Here is a 15879-nt window from a genome sequence, read left to right as displayed (position 1 = left end):
CTTTTATATACATGTGTATATATATATATATCATGTACTTGATATATATATATATATTCATTCTATTAGTTCTGTTCCTATAGAAAACCCTGAATAATACGGTAAGTTAGAAAATTTTAAGCCACAGAAAGGAATGCCATAACAACATTACTGGAAGCTATAAGCCAGCTTGTCCAATTTCCACTGCAGTCTATTCTCTTACGCTGCGATCGCCTTCCCATCTATCATGTTTTCCTTGGTTATTTTTTCAAGGTTATCTTTTCACTGCAACATTTTGAAGTTAAGGGAACTTTTTTACTTGTTACTTCTTTAGTTCAAAATTTAAATGCAGGAATGACTGGATTTCTTGTAGGCTAACTGGTTTTGCTTTGGGTAGTGATGACTATTTATCCATAGCTACTTAAATCCTCAAATTCAAGTTTAGAAGATAATGCTCGACTTGAAAAAGCCAAGGAGGGTGACATACACTTCCAGAGCTGAAGGTCACTTTTCCTTAGATCTTTACGGGTTTACTCAGCAAGGATGAAGTGTCTATTAGGGCTGGGATGCAGGGGAGCCAAAGTCCGGAAAGTTCTGCAGCAGAAATCCTGAGGATTTCTAGTGCTGCGATGTGTAAGAGGACGACGAAATCAGGGGCTAGATGTCCAAGTCTAAAAAGAAGTCTCCGCCGCGGGCCGGGATGGCGCAACCTGGGGGCCCAGGCAGGCAGGCGCAGGAAGGCTCCGGGATGGGAATGCAGACAGAAAGGAGACGCCCAAGTCAGCAGGCTTTGGCCGGGGGCTGCCGCGGGGCGCTGGGGGTGCCTGGCGTGGGTTGGCCGCGGGCGGGGGCGGGGCCAGCGTGTGGGCGTGGTCGGGCGGCGGCCGCCCGCCTGGCGGTCCGGGGCCTGCACGAGGCACGCCCCCTCCCCTCCGCCGGGGGCCTCCCCGCGCGGTGCACGTCCGCGTCCCGCGCCTCCGCCTCCTCGCTCGCTCGCTCCTTCCCGCCCTCCCCGCAGCTCCGGCCGAGCCGGCTTCCCCCCCCCCCCCCCGCCAACCCAACCCCCCCCCAACCCCAGTCTCTCATGAATATTGAGCGGCCCCTGTTGTATTTCCCGAGCTCCATTGCGGAAGCCGAGGCTCGCCATATTGTGCGGCGGCGGCGGCGCCGGCGGTTGATCCTCGAGTCTCGCTCCGGCCGCGGCCAGCGGAGCCCCGGGCTGGGGCAGGAGCCGGTGAGCGGGTGAGCGGGGCGAGCGGGACGGCGAGGGGTGCGAGGGCGGTGGGCTGCGGGCCAGGGGGAAGCCGGGGGGCGGGCTGAGGCCCGAGCGGCGGCGGCGGGGCTGGGGGGGAGTGTGTGTGTGTGTGTGTGTCTGTGTGTGTGTCCGTGTGTCCGCGGGCCGCGAGGGGGCCGAGAGGCGATGGCGCCGCCGCCCCCGGTCGCTCGCTCGGCCGCTCGCGGCCCGCCGGGGAGGGCTCATTGTTCGCGACCCGTGAGCAGCGGGCTGGCGAGGCGTCCGGAGCCCTTCCCCTAGGAGCGCATCCGCGCCGCCCTCGCCTTACGGCGGCCGGGGGCCTCCCGGGCGGGCGGCTCTGGAGTGCTACGCGAACTCCCCCCCCCCCCCCCCACCCCCGGGCTTCCCCGCGGGACCCGGAGCTCCGCGCCGTAGGGGCGGGGCGGGGAGCCTGAGGCCGACGACGACCCTCCTTCCTTTGGTACCTGGGATCGGGGTGGCCTAGGGACCCCCCCTCCCGGCCCCACGTTCCCGCAGGGCCGCCCCCCTGCCCCGGAGTATCTGTTGCCGCCTCCGAGAGCCGCGGGTTCACCGCTCCCCCCCCCCACAACAACCCCCGAGGCGGCGTTGGGGGAGGGGGCGACTGGGTCCGCTCTGGCAGCTTCGCGTTTTGAACCCGGGACGTGTGTGGCGAAATCGCGGGTTGCCTGTCGACTCCCGAGCCGTGGTCCTAGTTGTTAGGATCGGTTCCCTGCTACAGAAGTCGCCTTCGTCCTCGTAGAGATACTGTTGGTTTAAAAAAAAAAAAAAAAATCGGTCTTGCAAACTTTGAGGTTCATTCCGATTATTTTGACCACTAAAACAAATAACCAGTTTATTTCCACGAAGCACCTTTGGGTGTCTTTTAAGAGACTGTCGGAAGTTTGTATGCCTTGTAACGAGTTGTGAAAATGTCAGACTTGTAATGCGGTGTGTGAAAAAATCTTAGATGTGCATTAAGCATTTTTAGTAGTATGCGGTTCTTTTGAAGTAAAAAAGGAGACAGTGTCAGTAATTTAAGCTGATCATTTAATTAAAAGCACCATGAGCCATTTGCATTAAATAATTTATTTTTGGTAGTTCTGAGATGATCAACTGGAGTGCTTAGTGGGCTTGGTAGCTAATGTTCTTAATTATTTTTAATTTCTGAATATTTTAACAATTCAGATTGATGTTAGGTTTGGGGATTTTTTTGTTTTTTGTTTTTACCCCGACAGCATCCCATTCAGTATAGTCCAGACAAGCTGGCCTCATACTGGATATGTAGTTTAAGGCAGTCAGTCCTCCTGCTTCAAATGAGTATTGAGATTACAGACATTCAGCATCACAACTGGCTTACATTTTGTGTCTTGAATTGAAATTTGATCCTTTAATTTATAAAGAACTTAAGTGGCAGCAATGTTACTCCTGAATATATACCTCTTTGCCCTCTGAAGTTTCTACTTGTCACAATCAACAGGTATCTTTATTATTAAAGTCTTGACGGTACAACTAATCCACTGTTTAGTCAAATAACTGGAAACAATGTAACATTCCAGTTTCTAGGGGTACCATAGCAAAAAGGTAAAATTTTAAAAATTGTTACTTTTTCCAAGTTTTCTTAAGTAATTTATCTAAATCACCCGTGTGGGATACACACTTGACTTTAGTTATAGATGAAGACTAAAATGGAGACTTTAGACACATAGTTGTATCCTAGTCTTTAGGAGTGAAGACAGGATGGTCAGGAGTTCAAGGTCATCCCTGGCTACATAAAGCCCAGTGTGGGCTCTATGAGATTACCTCAAACAAACAATCAAGCAAAAACCAAACCTCTAAAAGGAGATGTTACTGAGGATAATTGGCTGAGTCCTGTTAGTCTTTGTATTTGAAAAATAAGGTAATGTCCTCAAATGTGCTGCACAGAAAGCCTCAAATTAGAACAATATAACATAGTTCAGACATGCAAAATACTGGGAAGTTAGTGGGCTTTGTTGTGTTATTTGTTTTTATTTTCTGTGGATCATTCAAGTTAGTGCCCAGGTAGAGTATATAGAAATATAAACCAAGTTGAGGCTGGAGAGATTAAGTGGTTAAGGGCACTGACTGCTCTCCCAGCAGACCTCAAGTCCCAGCACCCACATGGCAGCTCACAACTGTCTGTAACTCCAAGATCTGACACCCTCACACATTCTATATACATGCAGCAAAACACCAATGCAAATAAAATAAAAATAAATTATTAAAAAAAAAAGAAAAGAAATATAGACCAAGTCAGTAAACATGTTTGGAATCTCATTAGTCTGTCCCTGGTCTTAGGTTTCTTTTTTTTTTTTTCACTGTGGAGTGATTAACATTTAATAGGTCTTAGGTTTCTGATGTCTGGTCTATACTCTTTAATCTGATTTACTCATGATTTGTGTTCATATTATGCAGTTTTGAAATAAAGGTGATGCGTGCCTAACAAGTAACATATAACCAGATGTTTGAGGGACAGTTTAATTTCTGTATTAGCAAAGAAGCATAAGTCCTTCTAGCTAGAGAAATGAGTTTATATTAAAATGTACTTTAAGTGGGGTGGTGGTGGCACAAGCCTTTAAAAAAATTTGTTAAATTATGGGAATGTTTCTAGTATGACTTAAAAAGACCTCATAGTTTTGAAATGACTCATTCTCTGAATTCTGGAGAAATAAAAAATGTATCATAGTTTGAGGTGGGATCTTATTCTGTAACCTAGGTTTCCTTGGACTCCTGGAAGTCCTGCTGGGATTATCGGTGTATTACCGGTATATGCCCCAGCATAATACTTTTTGGGTCTCTCAGCAGTACTTCTCTCCCAAGTTAGCTTTACCACCCAGTTATATACCCATCCCCAGTCTGTAATCTAAAGAGGAAGAATACTTGAGGTTGTACACACTCTGCAAACATACAAACATGCTACTGATTTCTAAGTAGTGTTATATATCATGAAAGATAAACATCAGATGCCAGTTGCTTGCTTTCTTGCATTTGTCTGAAAATTTAGTAGCTTATAGACCATTAACTCGAATTTGAATAGGAATAGAGTATAAAGGTACCTTAGCGCTCAGTCCATTTCCTAAAGATCTAAAGGCCTTCATTCCCAGCATTCATGAGTGCCCGACCTGCTGCCAGGCCACATAGATTCCAGGATAGCTAAGAATGGGACCCAGCAAGTTTGTATAGATCACAGCATCTTGTCAACAATGTCAAAAGGTTGGACACTCAGTTGGATGCCGCATGCCTTTAATTCCAGTACTTAAGCAGTCTCTGAGTTCCAGGCTAGCCTAGACTACATAGTGAAATCTAGTTCCCTAAGGGGAAAAAAAGGTTGGACACTCGTGGACCTGGATTCTTTGAGTCTTTGGTATTTCATTTGTGGGTATGTGGAGGGGGTGTATAGCTTGGTTTCACATAGATATTTTGAATTTGTAATGAGGCCCATGGTATTTAATTAGAAACTAGCTGTACTTTGTTCAGAGGCAGGAGCTAGCTAGGTAATGAGTCCCTGACTGTAGATGTTGAGAAGGTGGGTGGCCCATTACCAATTTTGTTCTGAGTAGAGAAACTCCAGTAGAATTGGCCATGTCCTCAATTTTGTTTTAAAGCTTTGTGGGTGTTTGGCAGCTGAAGTGGATTAGTATGGATGGATCTAGTAGTATGTCCTATTGGATGTTGAACTGCTTTGTGTCACCAGCAATTCCAAGAAAGATTTGATTGTTTTCACACATTTTGAGAAGGAATTGCTTCTGTATAGCAGCCATTTGTTGAAATTTTAAAAGTTAGTTTTTGTGTATTAAATTTAATAGTGAGGAATTGCTTTAAAAGTTAACTTCAGATTGAGATGTCTACTGAAGGCATGCTAACGAAGTGAAGTAAGAGGCAGATTAAAAAGTCTTAGGAGTTTCTCTTGTTTGCTTTCAACAGATGTGTTGCTTATGGGCCCTTCTGAAAGAAGCATTCTTTTTTCTACGTTGTAGAGTGGAGTTGTGTTTTGTTTTATGTATGTGATTTGAGACGGTCTCACTATGTATTCCTTGCTGGCGTGGACCTCCCAGATAGCCATTTTCCTTTGCCTCCTGAGTGCTGGGAAGAAAGATCTGGGCCAATATGCCCGGCCTAGTGGTGGGGCTCTTTTTTTTTTTTTTTTTTAAATGAAGAAGTTAGAATTCAAAGTCAGTGTGTAAAGTGTAAAATTATGCTTGGAGCCAGGAGCATAGTTAAACGGTGGGGATTGTGTTTAGCATATGCCGTACCCGGACTTAGTCCCCAGCACTGAGAAAACCAGCTTGAAAGTGACTAGTAAGTTCAGCCCTGTGTAGAACAGATCGCTCACTGGTCCTTTCCTTGAACACTAGATGATATGGGGGCATATCTGGACCAGAATGGCAGCAAGAACACACCGGACCAAACCCCCACATTTAGCAGTCTTATCTCACAGTTAGACTGAAAACAATGGGGACTAGATCAGCTCTACTGTGTCAGCGATCTTTGACTGTGCTGTAGGAAGAAGGGGATTAATGTTTGAACTGTCCTGCACTATTTGAATCATTTTTTGTTTTGTATTCCAAAGCTGAATAGCTTGGATCACAAAAAACAAAAGTTCAGTGGCTTTTATGCTTCATCTAAACAGAAGCAAATGGCTGATTTCTAGTTAGCCTTTGTAAAATGGAGTTTATAAAATAACCTCGAATTTCTTGGCGCAGCATGGTATCTCCGAAGACAGCGCTCACAGGGTCCAGAGGGCTGGAGAGATGGCTCAGCAGTTGAGAGCACTGGCTGTTCTTCCAGAGGACTGCAGTTAGATTCCCAGACTATTAGGATGGGTCACAGCAGGGTGTAGCTCCAATCCTGGCTTCTGCCAGCACTGCATGCATATGTACACAGACATACATGTAGGGAAAACATCCTTGTACACATTTAAAAAAAAATCACTGTCTGGCAGTATACTAAGTCCCAGTAAAGAAAACCAACTTTAGTAAGAACAACATATTTAATATTAGGAAATTGATTAGATGAATATAAAAGCGAAAAGGGGATGCTAACAGTAGTTAAACCATACGAGATACGAGTCTGAAGAGGGTCCATGGAGCTGGTGCTAGATTTTGTAGAGGTCAGCTGTTTATAGAAAGACGTGTGATGGCTGGTTCTGGAAGTACCGAAAGACGCTGGAGACTAGAGCCAGTTACTGCCGCCTCGGGCCGGGGCTGACTGCAGCTTCAACTTAATAGCAGCCTAAAAGAGGCTCCTTTTCGCGTTTTCCAGGTACAGTTCTACCTTTAGCAAGCAGCACAACCTAGCAGAAACCCTGCTGACAGAAGAGTCATGAAATTTTGGTGAATAATTTACTCCATCACCATGGACTGTAGTTTAGGAGGGTGGTTTGAAAATTGAGAGACAGTGAATAAAAGACCTGCACAAACGGTACATGATGAATACAGTAATTTTAATGTAAACCATGCCCTTCCCTTCCCTTCACAACACACAATTCTCTGTTGTGCCAGGCCACTTTGCTAGGAATTAGAAATAGAAAAATACGTTAAAGGGCTCCATCCTTAAGGAGTTCAGTTGAAGTGGGCATGACAAATAAACTACTGTACAGTGTGTTACATGCAGTAACAGATGAGTGATGTGTTTTGGGAGCCCAAAGGACTTAGCAGCCAGCTCTCTGTTCCTCTGCTTAGCTAAGCTTTATCTTACATTCTGATCAAATCCACCTTTATTTTCTACGTCCGTCCCCTCCTATGAAAGCTGTTTTTGTGAGCGATCTCAGTTTTGCCACATAATTATTTTGTGCCTTATTCATTGAAATTATAAAAACTCTTGTTTCTTTGTACTTTAAGTCTGTATATAGGTGTTTGGGTAATTTATTTTTTAGTAGATAATAGGAATAAACTATTGCAGACATGTTTTCTCCTTCTAAGGTCATTCAAAAGTAGTTTAGATAGTTAGTTTTTCTGAATGTAAGAGTTCACTGTAGTTAATTGAACCAGCAGATGACAGAAAAGCAACTTTAGATTTGTGGTTAGCTGTATTTCAGAACCAGGAGCAATTTTTTTAATGCCCCTTCCCCCGCCAAAAAGAACTTTCTTACCCTTTTCTTCCTTTCTTCCTCTCTTTCTTTTTTTTGTTATAAAACTCACTCTGTAGACCAGGCTGGCCGCGAACTCACAGAGAGAGCCACCTGCCTCTGCCTCATGAGTGCTGGGATTAAAGGTGTGCACCACCACCGCCCAGGTCCTCTGTCTTAATAAATGCTATTTCTGGAAGAGAAAACAAGTTCCTCATTTGTTTTGACATGTTTTATCAACTCTCCTCTCTTTTCTCATTGTATTAAGGACTATACCAGTTAGCACTGTGAAATGTGTAGATCCTATATAGAACTTTGCTTTGACTTTCTGCCTGTTTCTTCCACCACACACATACCATACTGATTGAAAACGAATTGTTTGCTTTTAAAAAGACATCTCCATGCTAGTAATTGCATTAAACTCTCAGTATTTACACTGTTTTCTGGGCAGAATTTAATTTAGCATATGAGAGCTGTTTTGGAACTCAGCCAAATGTCTTCTAGAAGGCTTACTGTATATTACTGAAAGGGTAGTGTATGTTGTAGAAGGGAGCTTCAGAGTTGGAGGTAAGAAACTTCATTTGTAGGGCTAGGGTTATAGCTCCTTTATTACTTGTAAAGATAAGAAATAAATGACTTTTTTTTTTAAAAAAAAAAAGTTAAAGTCAATTGTAAACAGGAATATATGTGAAGAAAGAAAAAGAAATCGATTTATCTGTGGCTTGTATCCTATCCTGGTGATAGCTTTGTGACTAAACCATAAGGAAATATGAAGAAGTCATTACAAAATACGAAATTAGGTCTACTTGTGGGACTCCTAACACTGGGAGCAGGGGCTGTCCCTAATGCTTTGGCTGGCCTTTGGGAACCTGTTCCTCATACTGGATTGCCTGGCCCAGCCTGAATACCAGGGGAGGGGCTTGGTCTCACCACAACTGACTCTGCCATGCTTTGTTGGTTGATATCCAAGGGAGGCCTGTCCCTTTCAGTCTGGACAGAAACAGAGGAGGAGTGGATTGAAGGGGGAGTGGGGAATGGAACGGAATGGGAGGAGAGGAGGGAAGGGAAAATTCAGTCAGGATGTAAAATTAAAAAAATCTGAGATGAGTGTCCTGGTAGATGAGATTGAGTAGCCCTAAATAGCCCGTGTGTAGTCCCTCCTAGAATGACTGAGTTGTCCCTAATCATTAGAATATAGTAGAGTTTTTGAAATTCCGTGTTTGATAGACAGTTGTAAGGGTGGAACGGGAAGGGGAGGAACTACGGATATACTGTGTTGATCACGCTTTTTTTTTCCCCTCAGAGGTAAGGGTTCTTCATTTTCATCAGATTCTGAGTGGGGGCTACAGATTCAGAAACTATTAAGAATAATGGGTTTGTGGAATTTTTTGTTAAGCAGTGGGGAGAGAGAGTGATGGTAGTGGTCATTTCAGCATGGAGGAATGCTGAGGCAGGACTGTCTTCAGTTTTGGCCACCATTATCCCTGCCCACCCCCACCCAAAAAAAAGTTTGAAGAGTGAAAGCTAAAGTGTCCCAAAGACAATGCTGTTGGGTTAATAGAACCTCCCCCTTGGTTGTCCAGAAATAATAGAAGCACTTTGGCTTTCCTTCTTTTAAGTGGTCTCACCAAATTGCTCAGGTTAGCTTTGAACTCACTCAAACTCAGGCAAGCCTGAGTACTGGGATTACAGGTCTGTGCACCAAGCCTGGCCCCAGTTTTGTTTATGAGAGAATGGATTGCTACCATTAGAGATGTGAATTTTTCTATTTAAAGATTTACTCTGTGTGTGTGTGTGTGTGTGTATGATTGCTTTTGCCTTCATGTAGGTGTGTGTACCATGTGCATGCCTAGTGCCTATGGAGGTCAGAAGACATTGGGTCTCTTGGAACTGGAGTTACAGATGGTTGTGAGCTGCTGTGTGGGTTCTGGGAACTGAACCTGAGTCCTGCAAGAGCAGTTTAATGCTCTCCACTGCTGAGCCATTGTTTCAGCCCCCACACATTTTTTATTATAGTATTACTGTATATAGTTTTCTCTTTAAAGTTTTTGTTTATTTTATGATTTATTGGTTTTTGAAAAAGAGCCTCACTATGTACCCGTCACTGACTGTCCCAGAATTTACTGTGTAGAGCAGGCTGGCTTTGAATTTACGGAGATCCACCTGCCTCTGCCTCCTGGGTGCTGCCTTAAATGTGTGCATCACCACACCCGACTTAAAGAACTGAAAATTCCACTGAACTGTAAAAACTGAACTAATAAAATCAGTTGAACAGAAATTTAGCACAGTAAGAATAAATGACATGAGCTGGGCGGTGGTGGCACACACCTTTAATCCCAGCACTCGGGAGGCAGAGGCAGGCGAATCTCCGTGAGTTCGAGGCCAGCCTGGGCTACAGAGCAAGATTCAGGAAAGGCGCAAAGCTACACAGAGAAACTGTCTCGAAAAGAAAAAACAAAACAAAACAAACAAACAAAAAAACTGATCACAAAGCTTCTTTGGCAGTGGTGGCACATGCCTTTAATCTCAGCACTGGGAGGCAGAGGCAGGCTAATCTCTGAGTTTGTCTACAGAGTGAGTTTCAGGACAGCCACAGCAGTTTCAGAGAAACCCTTTCTAAAAAAGGGGGAAAAACCCCACAAAACTTCTCTGGGCATTGTGGCATAAACCTGTAATCCAAAGGCGAGGCAGGAAGGAGTCCCAGGTTTAAGGCTAGCCTAGGTTACCTAATAAGATTCCGTGTTAAAAAATTAAAGTAGAGCTGGGCGGTGGTGGCGCACACCTTTAATCCCAGCACTTGGGAGGCAGAGGCTGGCGGATCTCTGCGAGTTGGATCTCTGCGAGTTGGATCTCTGCGAGTTGGATCTCTGCGAGTTGGATCGATCTCTGTGAGTTCAAGGCCAGCCTGGGCTACCAAGTGAGTCCCAGGAAAGGCGCAAAGCTACACAGAGAAACCCTGTCTCGAAAAACCAAAAAATAAAAAAATAAAAAAAAAATCCAAGAACCTGAGGTTTATCAAAGCTCACAAAAGCAGGGGGAAAAAAACCTCTCACAGTTGATACACTGAAATTGTGACTTTCAGTAAATCAATACACAGGTCTAAACCTCTATGAAATGAGGTTTCAAACTTTCTTAATGCTGCAACCCTTTATACAGTTCTTCACAAGTGGTAACCCTCAACCATAAAATTGTTTCATTGCTACTTCTTAACTGTAATTTTGCTACTGTTGTGAATCCTAACGTAACTACCTGCCACGCAGGACATCTGCTATGCGACCTGCTACAGGGTTTCAACCCATAGGCTGAGAACTGCTGGTTTAAAGTGATGTGGAAATAATGCAAGAAGCTCCATTAGTGTGTGCATGTGTGCATATCAAGTATGTTTATACATGTGCGATACCTACCTACTAAAGCAAAGCTCGGTATAATCAATTAGGCGCGTGCAGGTGCTCTGCTGCGGGACTGAACACCAAAGCACATTAGGCAAGAGACCCCCAATGACTGCTATCTCCAGCCCAGGCTTGTACAACCTTTCTCCTTCTACTTCAATGTTTGTTTTTTTTTGGTTTTTCGAGACAGGGTTTCTCTGTGTAGCTTTGCGCCTTTCCTGGGACTCACTCTGTAGACCAGGCTGGCCTCGAACTCACAGAGATCCGCCTGCCTCTGCCTCCCGAGTGCTGGGATTAAAGGCGTGCGCCACCACCGCCCGGCCCCCTAAGCTTTTTTAAATTGAAGTATTTTTTAGGTTACTTTATTATTACTGTTGTTGGTGGTTTTTCGAGATAGGGTTTCTCTATATAGTCCAGGCTGACCTCAAACTCTGAGGGCTACCTCCTTATGCCTCAAAAGTGCTGGGATTAAAGCATGCTCCGCTATGCCTGGCTTAGGTTATTCTCTTGTTGCAAATGCAACTTTCTACAAGCTCTTCCGTCTCTGGAAACAGAATAGTTAGCATATTTTTTTCTGCCTTGTTAAATTTTTACTTGGTGGATCTGGATATCTCCCACCTAAGATTACTGGTGTTGCCATTACCCACTCTGTAGTGCTGGGGATTGAAGTCAGGGCTTTGTGCATGCTAACTCTTCCCCTGAGTTATACCCCTAGCCCCTTTTAATTAATGCACATTCCTCTTCTCAGAAATTATAACTTTGGAATACCACTTTTCAAAAATTTAGGCTCTTGCAGTGGCATGTGGGGTGCTGAACTGGATCAATAGTTCAGTTTGATTCTGAAGAGAAAAAACTTGGATTTTGGAGACAGGATTTCTCTGTGTAGACAAGACTGGTCTTGAATTTAAAGATCTGCCTGCCTCTACCTCCCAAGTGCTGGGATTAAAGGAATGGGCCATCACTACCTGGCTGAGATTTAAAAAAAAAAACAAACCAAAAAAAAAAAGTACTTACTGGCAGATGAGAACTAGGAGGTGAAGTACCAGGGTGGTAAGGAATGTGACTTGTCTAAAGAATAGACATATGAAGTGAATTAAACATGGGTCAAATTAGGCAAAACCCCTCCAAACTGCACAGGATCAAAAAACAAAGAACCCAGGTATATAGTCTGTAGCACTTAGGATACAAATTTAGGTAAAATTTATGACTAACTCATTGCTTTAAGTAGAAGTGTAGATGGACATGGAGAAGTATAGGGTAATGGTTCTCTTTAAAGTGAAAAGTATGGAAAGCCTTGGTTATGACTTTATTCCCCTTTACTTAGCCCAGGTTGGCCTTGAACTTCATATGTAGCCATGGCTGCTCTCCCCGGCGCTTGGATTACGGGTGTGAGCCACTATGCTTGGCTTCTGGGTATGGATTAATGTGTTGCTTCTTTTTGTCTTGCTTTGGAAAGAAAAGATGGAAGGTAAAGGTTGTAATAATGGTTAGGGTATTCAAGCTGAAAGAAGTTATTAGATTATCTAGTTTAGGAAAATGAGGCAAATCTGTTCCTTGAAGCATTACAGAATACTTTTGAGGCTCCTTAGTATAAATTTATAGAGAAGGACACTGGATCTTCAGCTCAAGTGTTTAGCCTTAGTTCACCCTAGAACTGAAGCTGGGCTTCTTTCCATGAGCATGGAAGGTTTGTCCTTCCTCCTGTTTCAGCAGCCAACATTTCTGTTATCACATTGTCTCCACCTTGTGGCAGCAATATTTTACAAATCTCCTCTCTCTCTCTCTCTCTCTCTCTCTCTCTCTCTCTCTCTCTCTCTCTCTCTCTCTCTCTTTCTCTGTGTGTGTGTGTGTGTGTTTATGTGTGTATGTACATGCATATAAAAGAGGGAGAGGCGGGGAGGGAGGTGGTTCTTAGTAGCATTTGTCTAAGGATTAGTGAGCCCCCTTTTTCTCTATGCTTATTGTACGTCTTTGGAGAAATGTCTGTAAATAAGTTATTTGTTTTTTAAAAACAACTATTTTGTTGCTTTTAGTTGTTGGAGTTCTTTAATGTATTCTAGACAAATATTTTCTTACATTTTGTAGGGTTTTTTTTTCATTCTTAACAGTGTACTTGTCTGTACTTTTTTTTTTTTTTTTTTTTTCCGAGACAGGGTTTCTCTGTGTAGCTTTGCGCCTTTCCTGGATCTCGCTCTGTAGACCAGGCTGGCCTCGAACTCACAGAGATCCACCTGCCTCTGCCTCCCGAGTGCTGGGATTAAAGGCGTGCACCACCACCGCCCCGCTTGTCTGTACTTTTGATATCCCCTCCCACAGTATTGCAGAATCCAGTGTCAGATACATTTTGTATATTGTAATATTTGGGTCCAGCTTCATTTGTCTGCATGTGGATACCTGATTTTTCTCAGTATTGGTTGAAAAGATTCGTCTCTCTCCTCCCCATTTGAATAATCTTGGCTCCAAGGCTCTGAGCCATTTCTCCAACCCACATCATTTTGAGTAATGTAGGTTTGTGTTAAATTTTTGGATGCAGAAATTCTTTTTTTCTTTTCTCAATATTATATTGATTGTTCTAGGTCTCTTGAGATTGTGTATGAATTTTGAGTTGGGCTTTTATGATTCTTTTTAATGTGGTATTGTATCCCTCAAATATTGTGCATGCTAATAAACTTATCTGGGGTCAGAGACAGAACAGCCACAATATTAAACATGAGGATAGGCAGTGGTAGCGCACGCCTTTAATCCTAGCATTCCAGAGGCAGAAATCCATGTGTTCAAGGATACAGACAGGCATGGTGACTCACGCCTTTAATCCCAGGGAGTGGTGGTAGAAAGCAGAAAGGTATATAAGGTGTGAAGACCAGAAACTAGAAGCATTTGGCCTGGTTAAGCATTCAGGCTTTTGAGCAGCAATTCAGCTGAGACCCATTCTGGATGAGGACTCAGAGGCCTCCAGTCTGAGGAAACAAGACCAGCTGAGGATCTGGCGAGGTGAGGTAGCTGTGGCTTGTTCTGGTTCTCTGATCTTCCAGTTCACCCCAGTACCTGGCTCAGGTTTGATTTTATTAATAAGAACTTTTAAGATTGCTGCTACAGTTTTTAGATTTACTTATTATTATATTTATTTATGTGTATGTGTGTGAGCCTACATGCAGGTGCCCTCTGAGGCCCTAAGGGTGTCAGATCCCTTGGAACTGGTAGTACATATGGTTGTGAGCTGCCTGATGGTTGGGGGACTGAGATCTGCCAGAGCAGTGAGCACTCTTGGCTCTTGAGTCGTCTTGCCAGTCTTGAGCTTTGTGATTATTTATTTATTTTTTGGGGGTGCTCACTGGGATCTTGAAAGATTGCTGACTTAATTTGAGTAGTATCGTTTTCTTGAAAAACAATTTTTCTATACTATAAATACAAGGTGCCTTTCCATTTACACTTTTAAGTTTTTGAAACAAGGTCTCACTAGGCAGCCCTGGCTGGCCTGGAACCCGGTGGGCCTTGAATTCACCTGTCTCTCTACCTTCTGAGTACTGGGATTAAAGGTGTGGGCTACATGCCAGATTCTGGCTTTGAAATGGTGCTTTAAAAGCTGCTTAGCTCTGGCTACCTTGGAGCTTCCTATGTAAATGAGCTGGTCTTGAATTTTGCAATCTTTCTCCTCTGCCTCTTGACTGTTGCGATTACAGATGTGTGCCACCACACTTGGCTTTGCTTTTTGTTTGTTTGTTTTTTGAGACAGGGTTTTTCTGTATAGCTCTGGCTGTCTTAGAACTTGCTCTGGCCGGGCGGTGGTGGCGCACGCCTTTAATCCCAGCACTCGGGAGGCAGAGGCAGGCGGATCTCTGTGAGTTTGAGACCAGCCTGGTCTCTACAGAGTCAAGATCCAGGAAAGGCGCAAAGCTACACAGAGAAACCCTGTCTCGAAGAACCAAAAAAAAAAAAAACAAAACAAAAACAAACCAAAAAAAAAAAAAGGACTCTCTCTGTGGACCAAGCTGCTGTCTGTGCCTGAGTGCTGGGATTAAAAGCAGACACCACCATGGCTGGCTCTACTTTTTTTTTTTAAGTGATTTTGAAAGTATAGATTTTTGTTAGTGTTGCTTATTTACTCCTGAGTAATGCACCATTTAAAATTGGAAAATGAAGAAATGGGTCATTGGGTCATTTTTGTTACTGTGAGCATCAGTGTAACTATGCATTAAAATATCTCTATCCCTATGTGATATCTTGTAATGTACTTTTGTGTGTGTGTGTGTGTGTGTGTGTGTGTGTGTGTGTGTGTGTGTGTGTGTGTGTTTCACTGCTGACTGGAATATAGTTTTATAGTAGAAGACTGATTTTTATGTGCTTAAAATTCAACCCAGGGCCTTATATATCCTTGGCAAGTGCCCTAGATTATTTCATGCCTGTATGTACGTGGCTGTAATTGGAGTTGTTTTATTTCCTTTTCCTGTCATTTATTCTTACCGTGCTGAATTTCTGTTCAACTGATTTTTTTACAGTTCAGTGGAATTTTCAGTTTTCATCAGATGATACCATCTTTGAACAGAATTACTTTCTGCTTTGGTGCCTTTTATTTCTTGTCTGCTTGGTCTTAGAACATCCACTAGTGTGTTTAGAATAGAAATTGTAAAGACACCATTTCCTGATTTACCCTTTAGCATTAGCACCTCCACAGTCACAAGTTTGGGAGCCCTTTATTATTTCCTTCCTCATCTCCTATATGGTATGGTTTTAACCATCCTCAGTTTCGTTGGTTTTTATTGTTTGTTTTCTTTAGTTCTCTACCCAATTGATTGTTACTACCAGGAGCTCTAATACCGCCATTTTTGTGTCTTTGAATGTGTGCTTTAGTGTTTTAATTAGGATTCTGGCCTCTTAAATTGTCCTGTACTTTTGCTAGAGGTATGTGTGTATTCTGTTTTGTTTTCCTAAACTGCCAGTTATGTACTACAGATCTTTCTTACAGTAGGCCCTCTTGATGCTCTGGTTTATGTTTTCAGCTTTAACTGCCTGCTACTCTCCCTACTTCTTTGCCATGGTTCCTTTTCTCTGTCCTTGGCTTGTCACAAACTCCTGATTTTCCTGCCTCAGCTGAGCTCACAAGCACTGGATGGAAGCAGTGCACTGTCGTGCTGAGCTCTTGACAGTTCAGAGTCAATGCCCTGGAGTGTCTC

At 43.5% G+C, this 15879-nt stretch overlaps 1 protein-coding gene across 2 annotated transcripts in view; it reads left to right on the top strand.

The window, feature by feature from the left end:
- Positions 1-1055: 1055 nt before the first annotated feature.
- Positions 1056-15879, top strand: part of Rnf2 (ring finger protein 2) — a 35673-nt gene continuing 20849 nt past the window's right edge. The window contains exon 1 of one of the 2 annotated variants that reach the window (XM_052737167.1): positions 1056-1213. The gene's annotated coding sequence lies outside the window, so the exon portion shown is untranslated. Of the gene's footprint in view, positions 1222-15879 lie in introns of both variants that reach the window. The other variant, XM_052737166.1, reaches the window with a different exon arrangement.

Source organism: Peromyscus californicus, unplaced genomic scaffold (assembly GCF_007827085.1).
Source record: "Peromyscus californicus insignis strain IS unplaced genomic scaffold, ASM782708v3 Scaffold_14__1_contigs__length_90479793_seg_2, whole genome shotgun sequence".
Lineage (NCBI taxonomy): Eukaryota > Metazoa > Chordata > Mammalia > Rodentia > Cricetidae > Peromyscus > Peromyscus californicus.
Note: the sequence above shows the minus strand (reverse complement) of the source record. Positions and strands in the feature narration are given on the sequence as shown.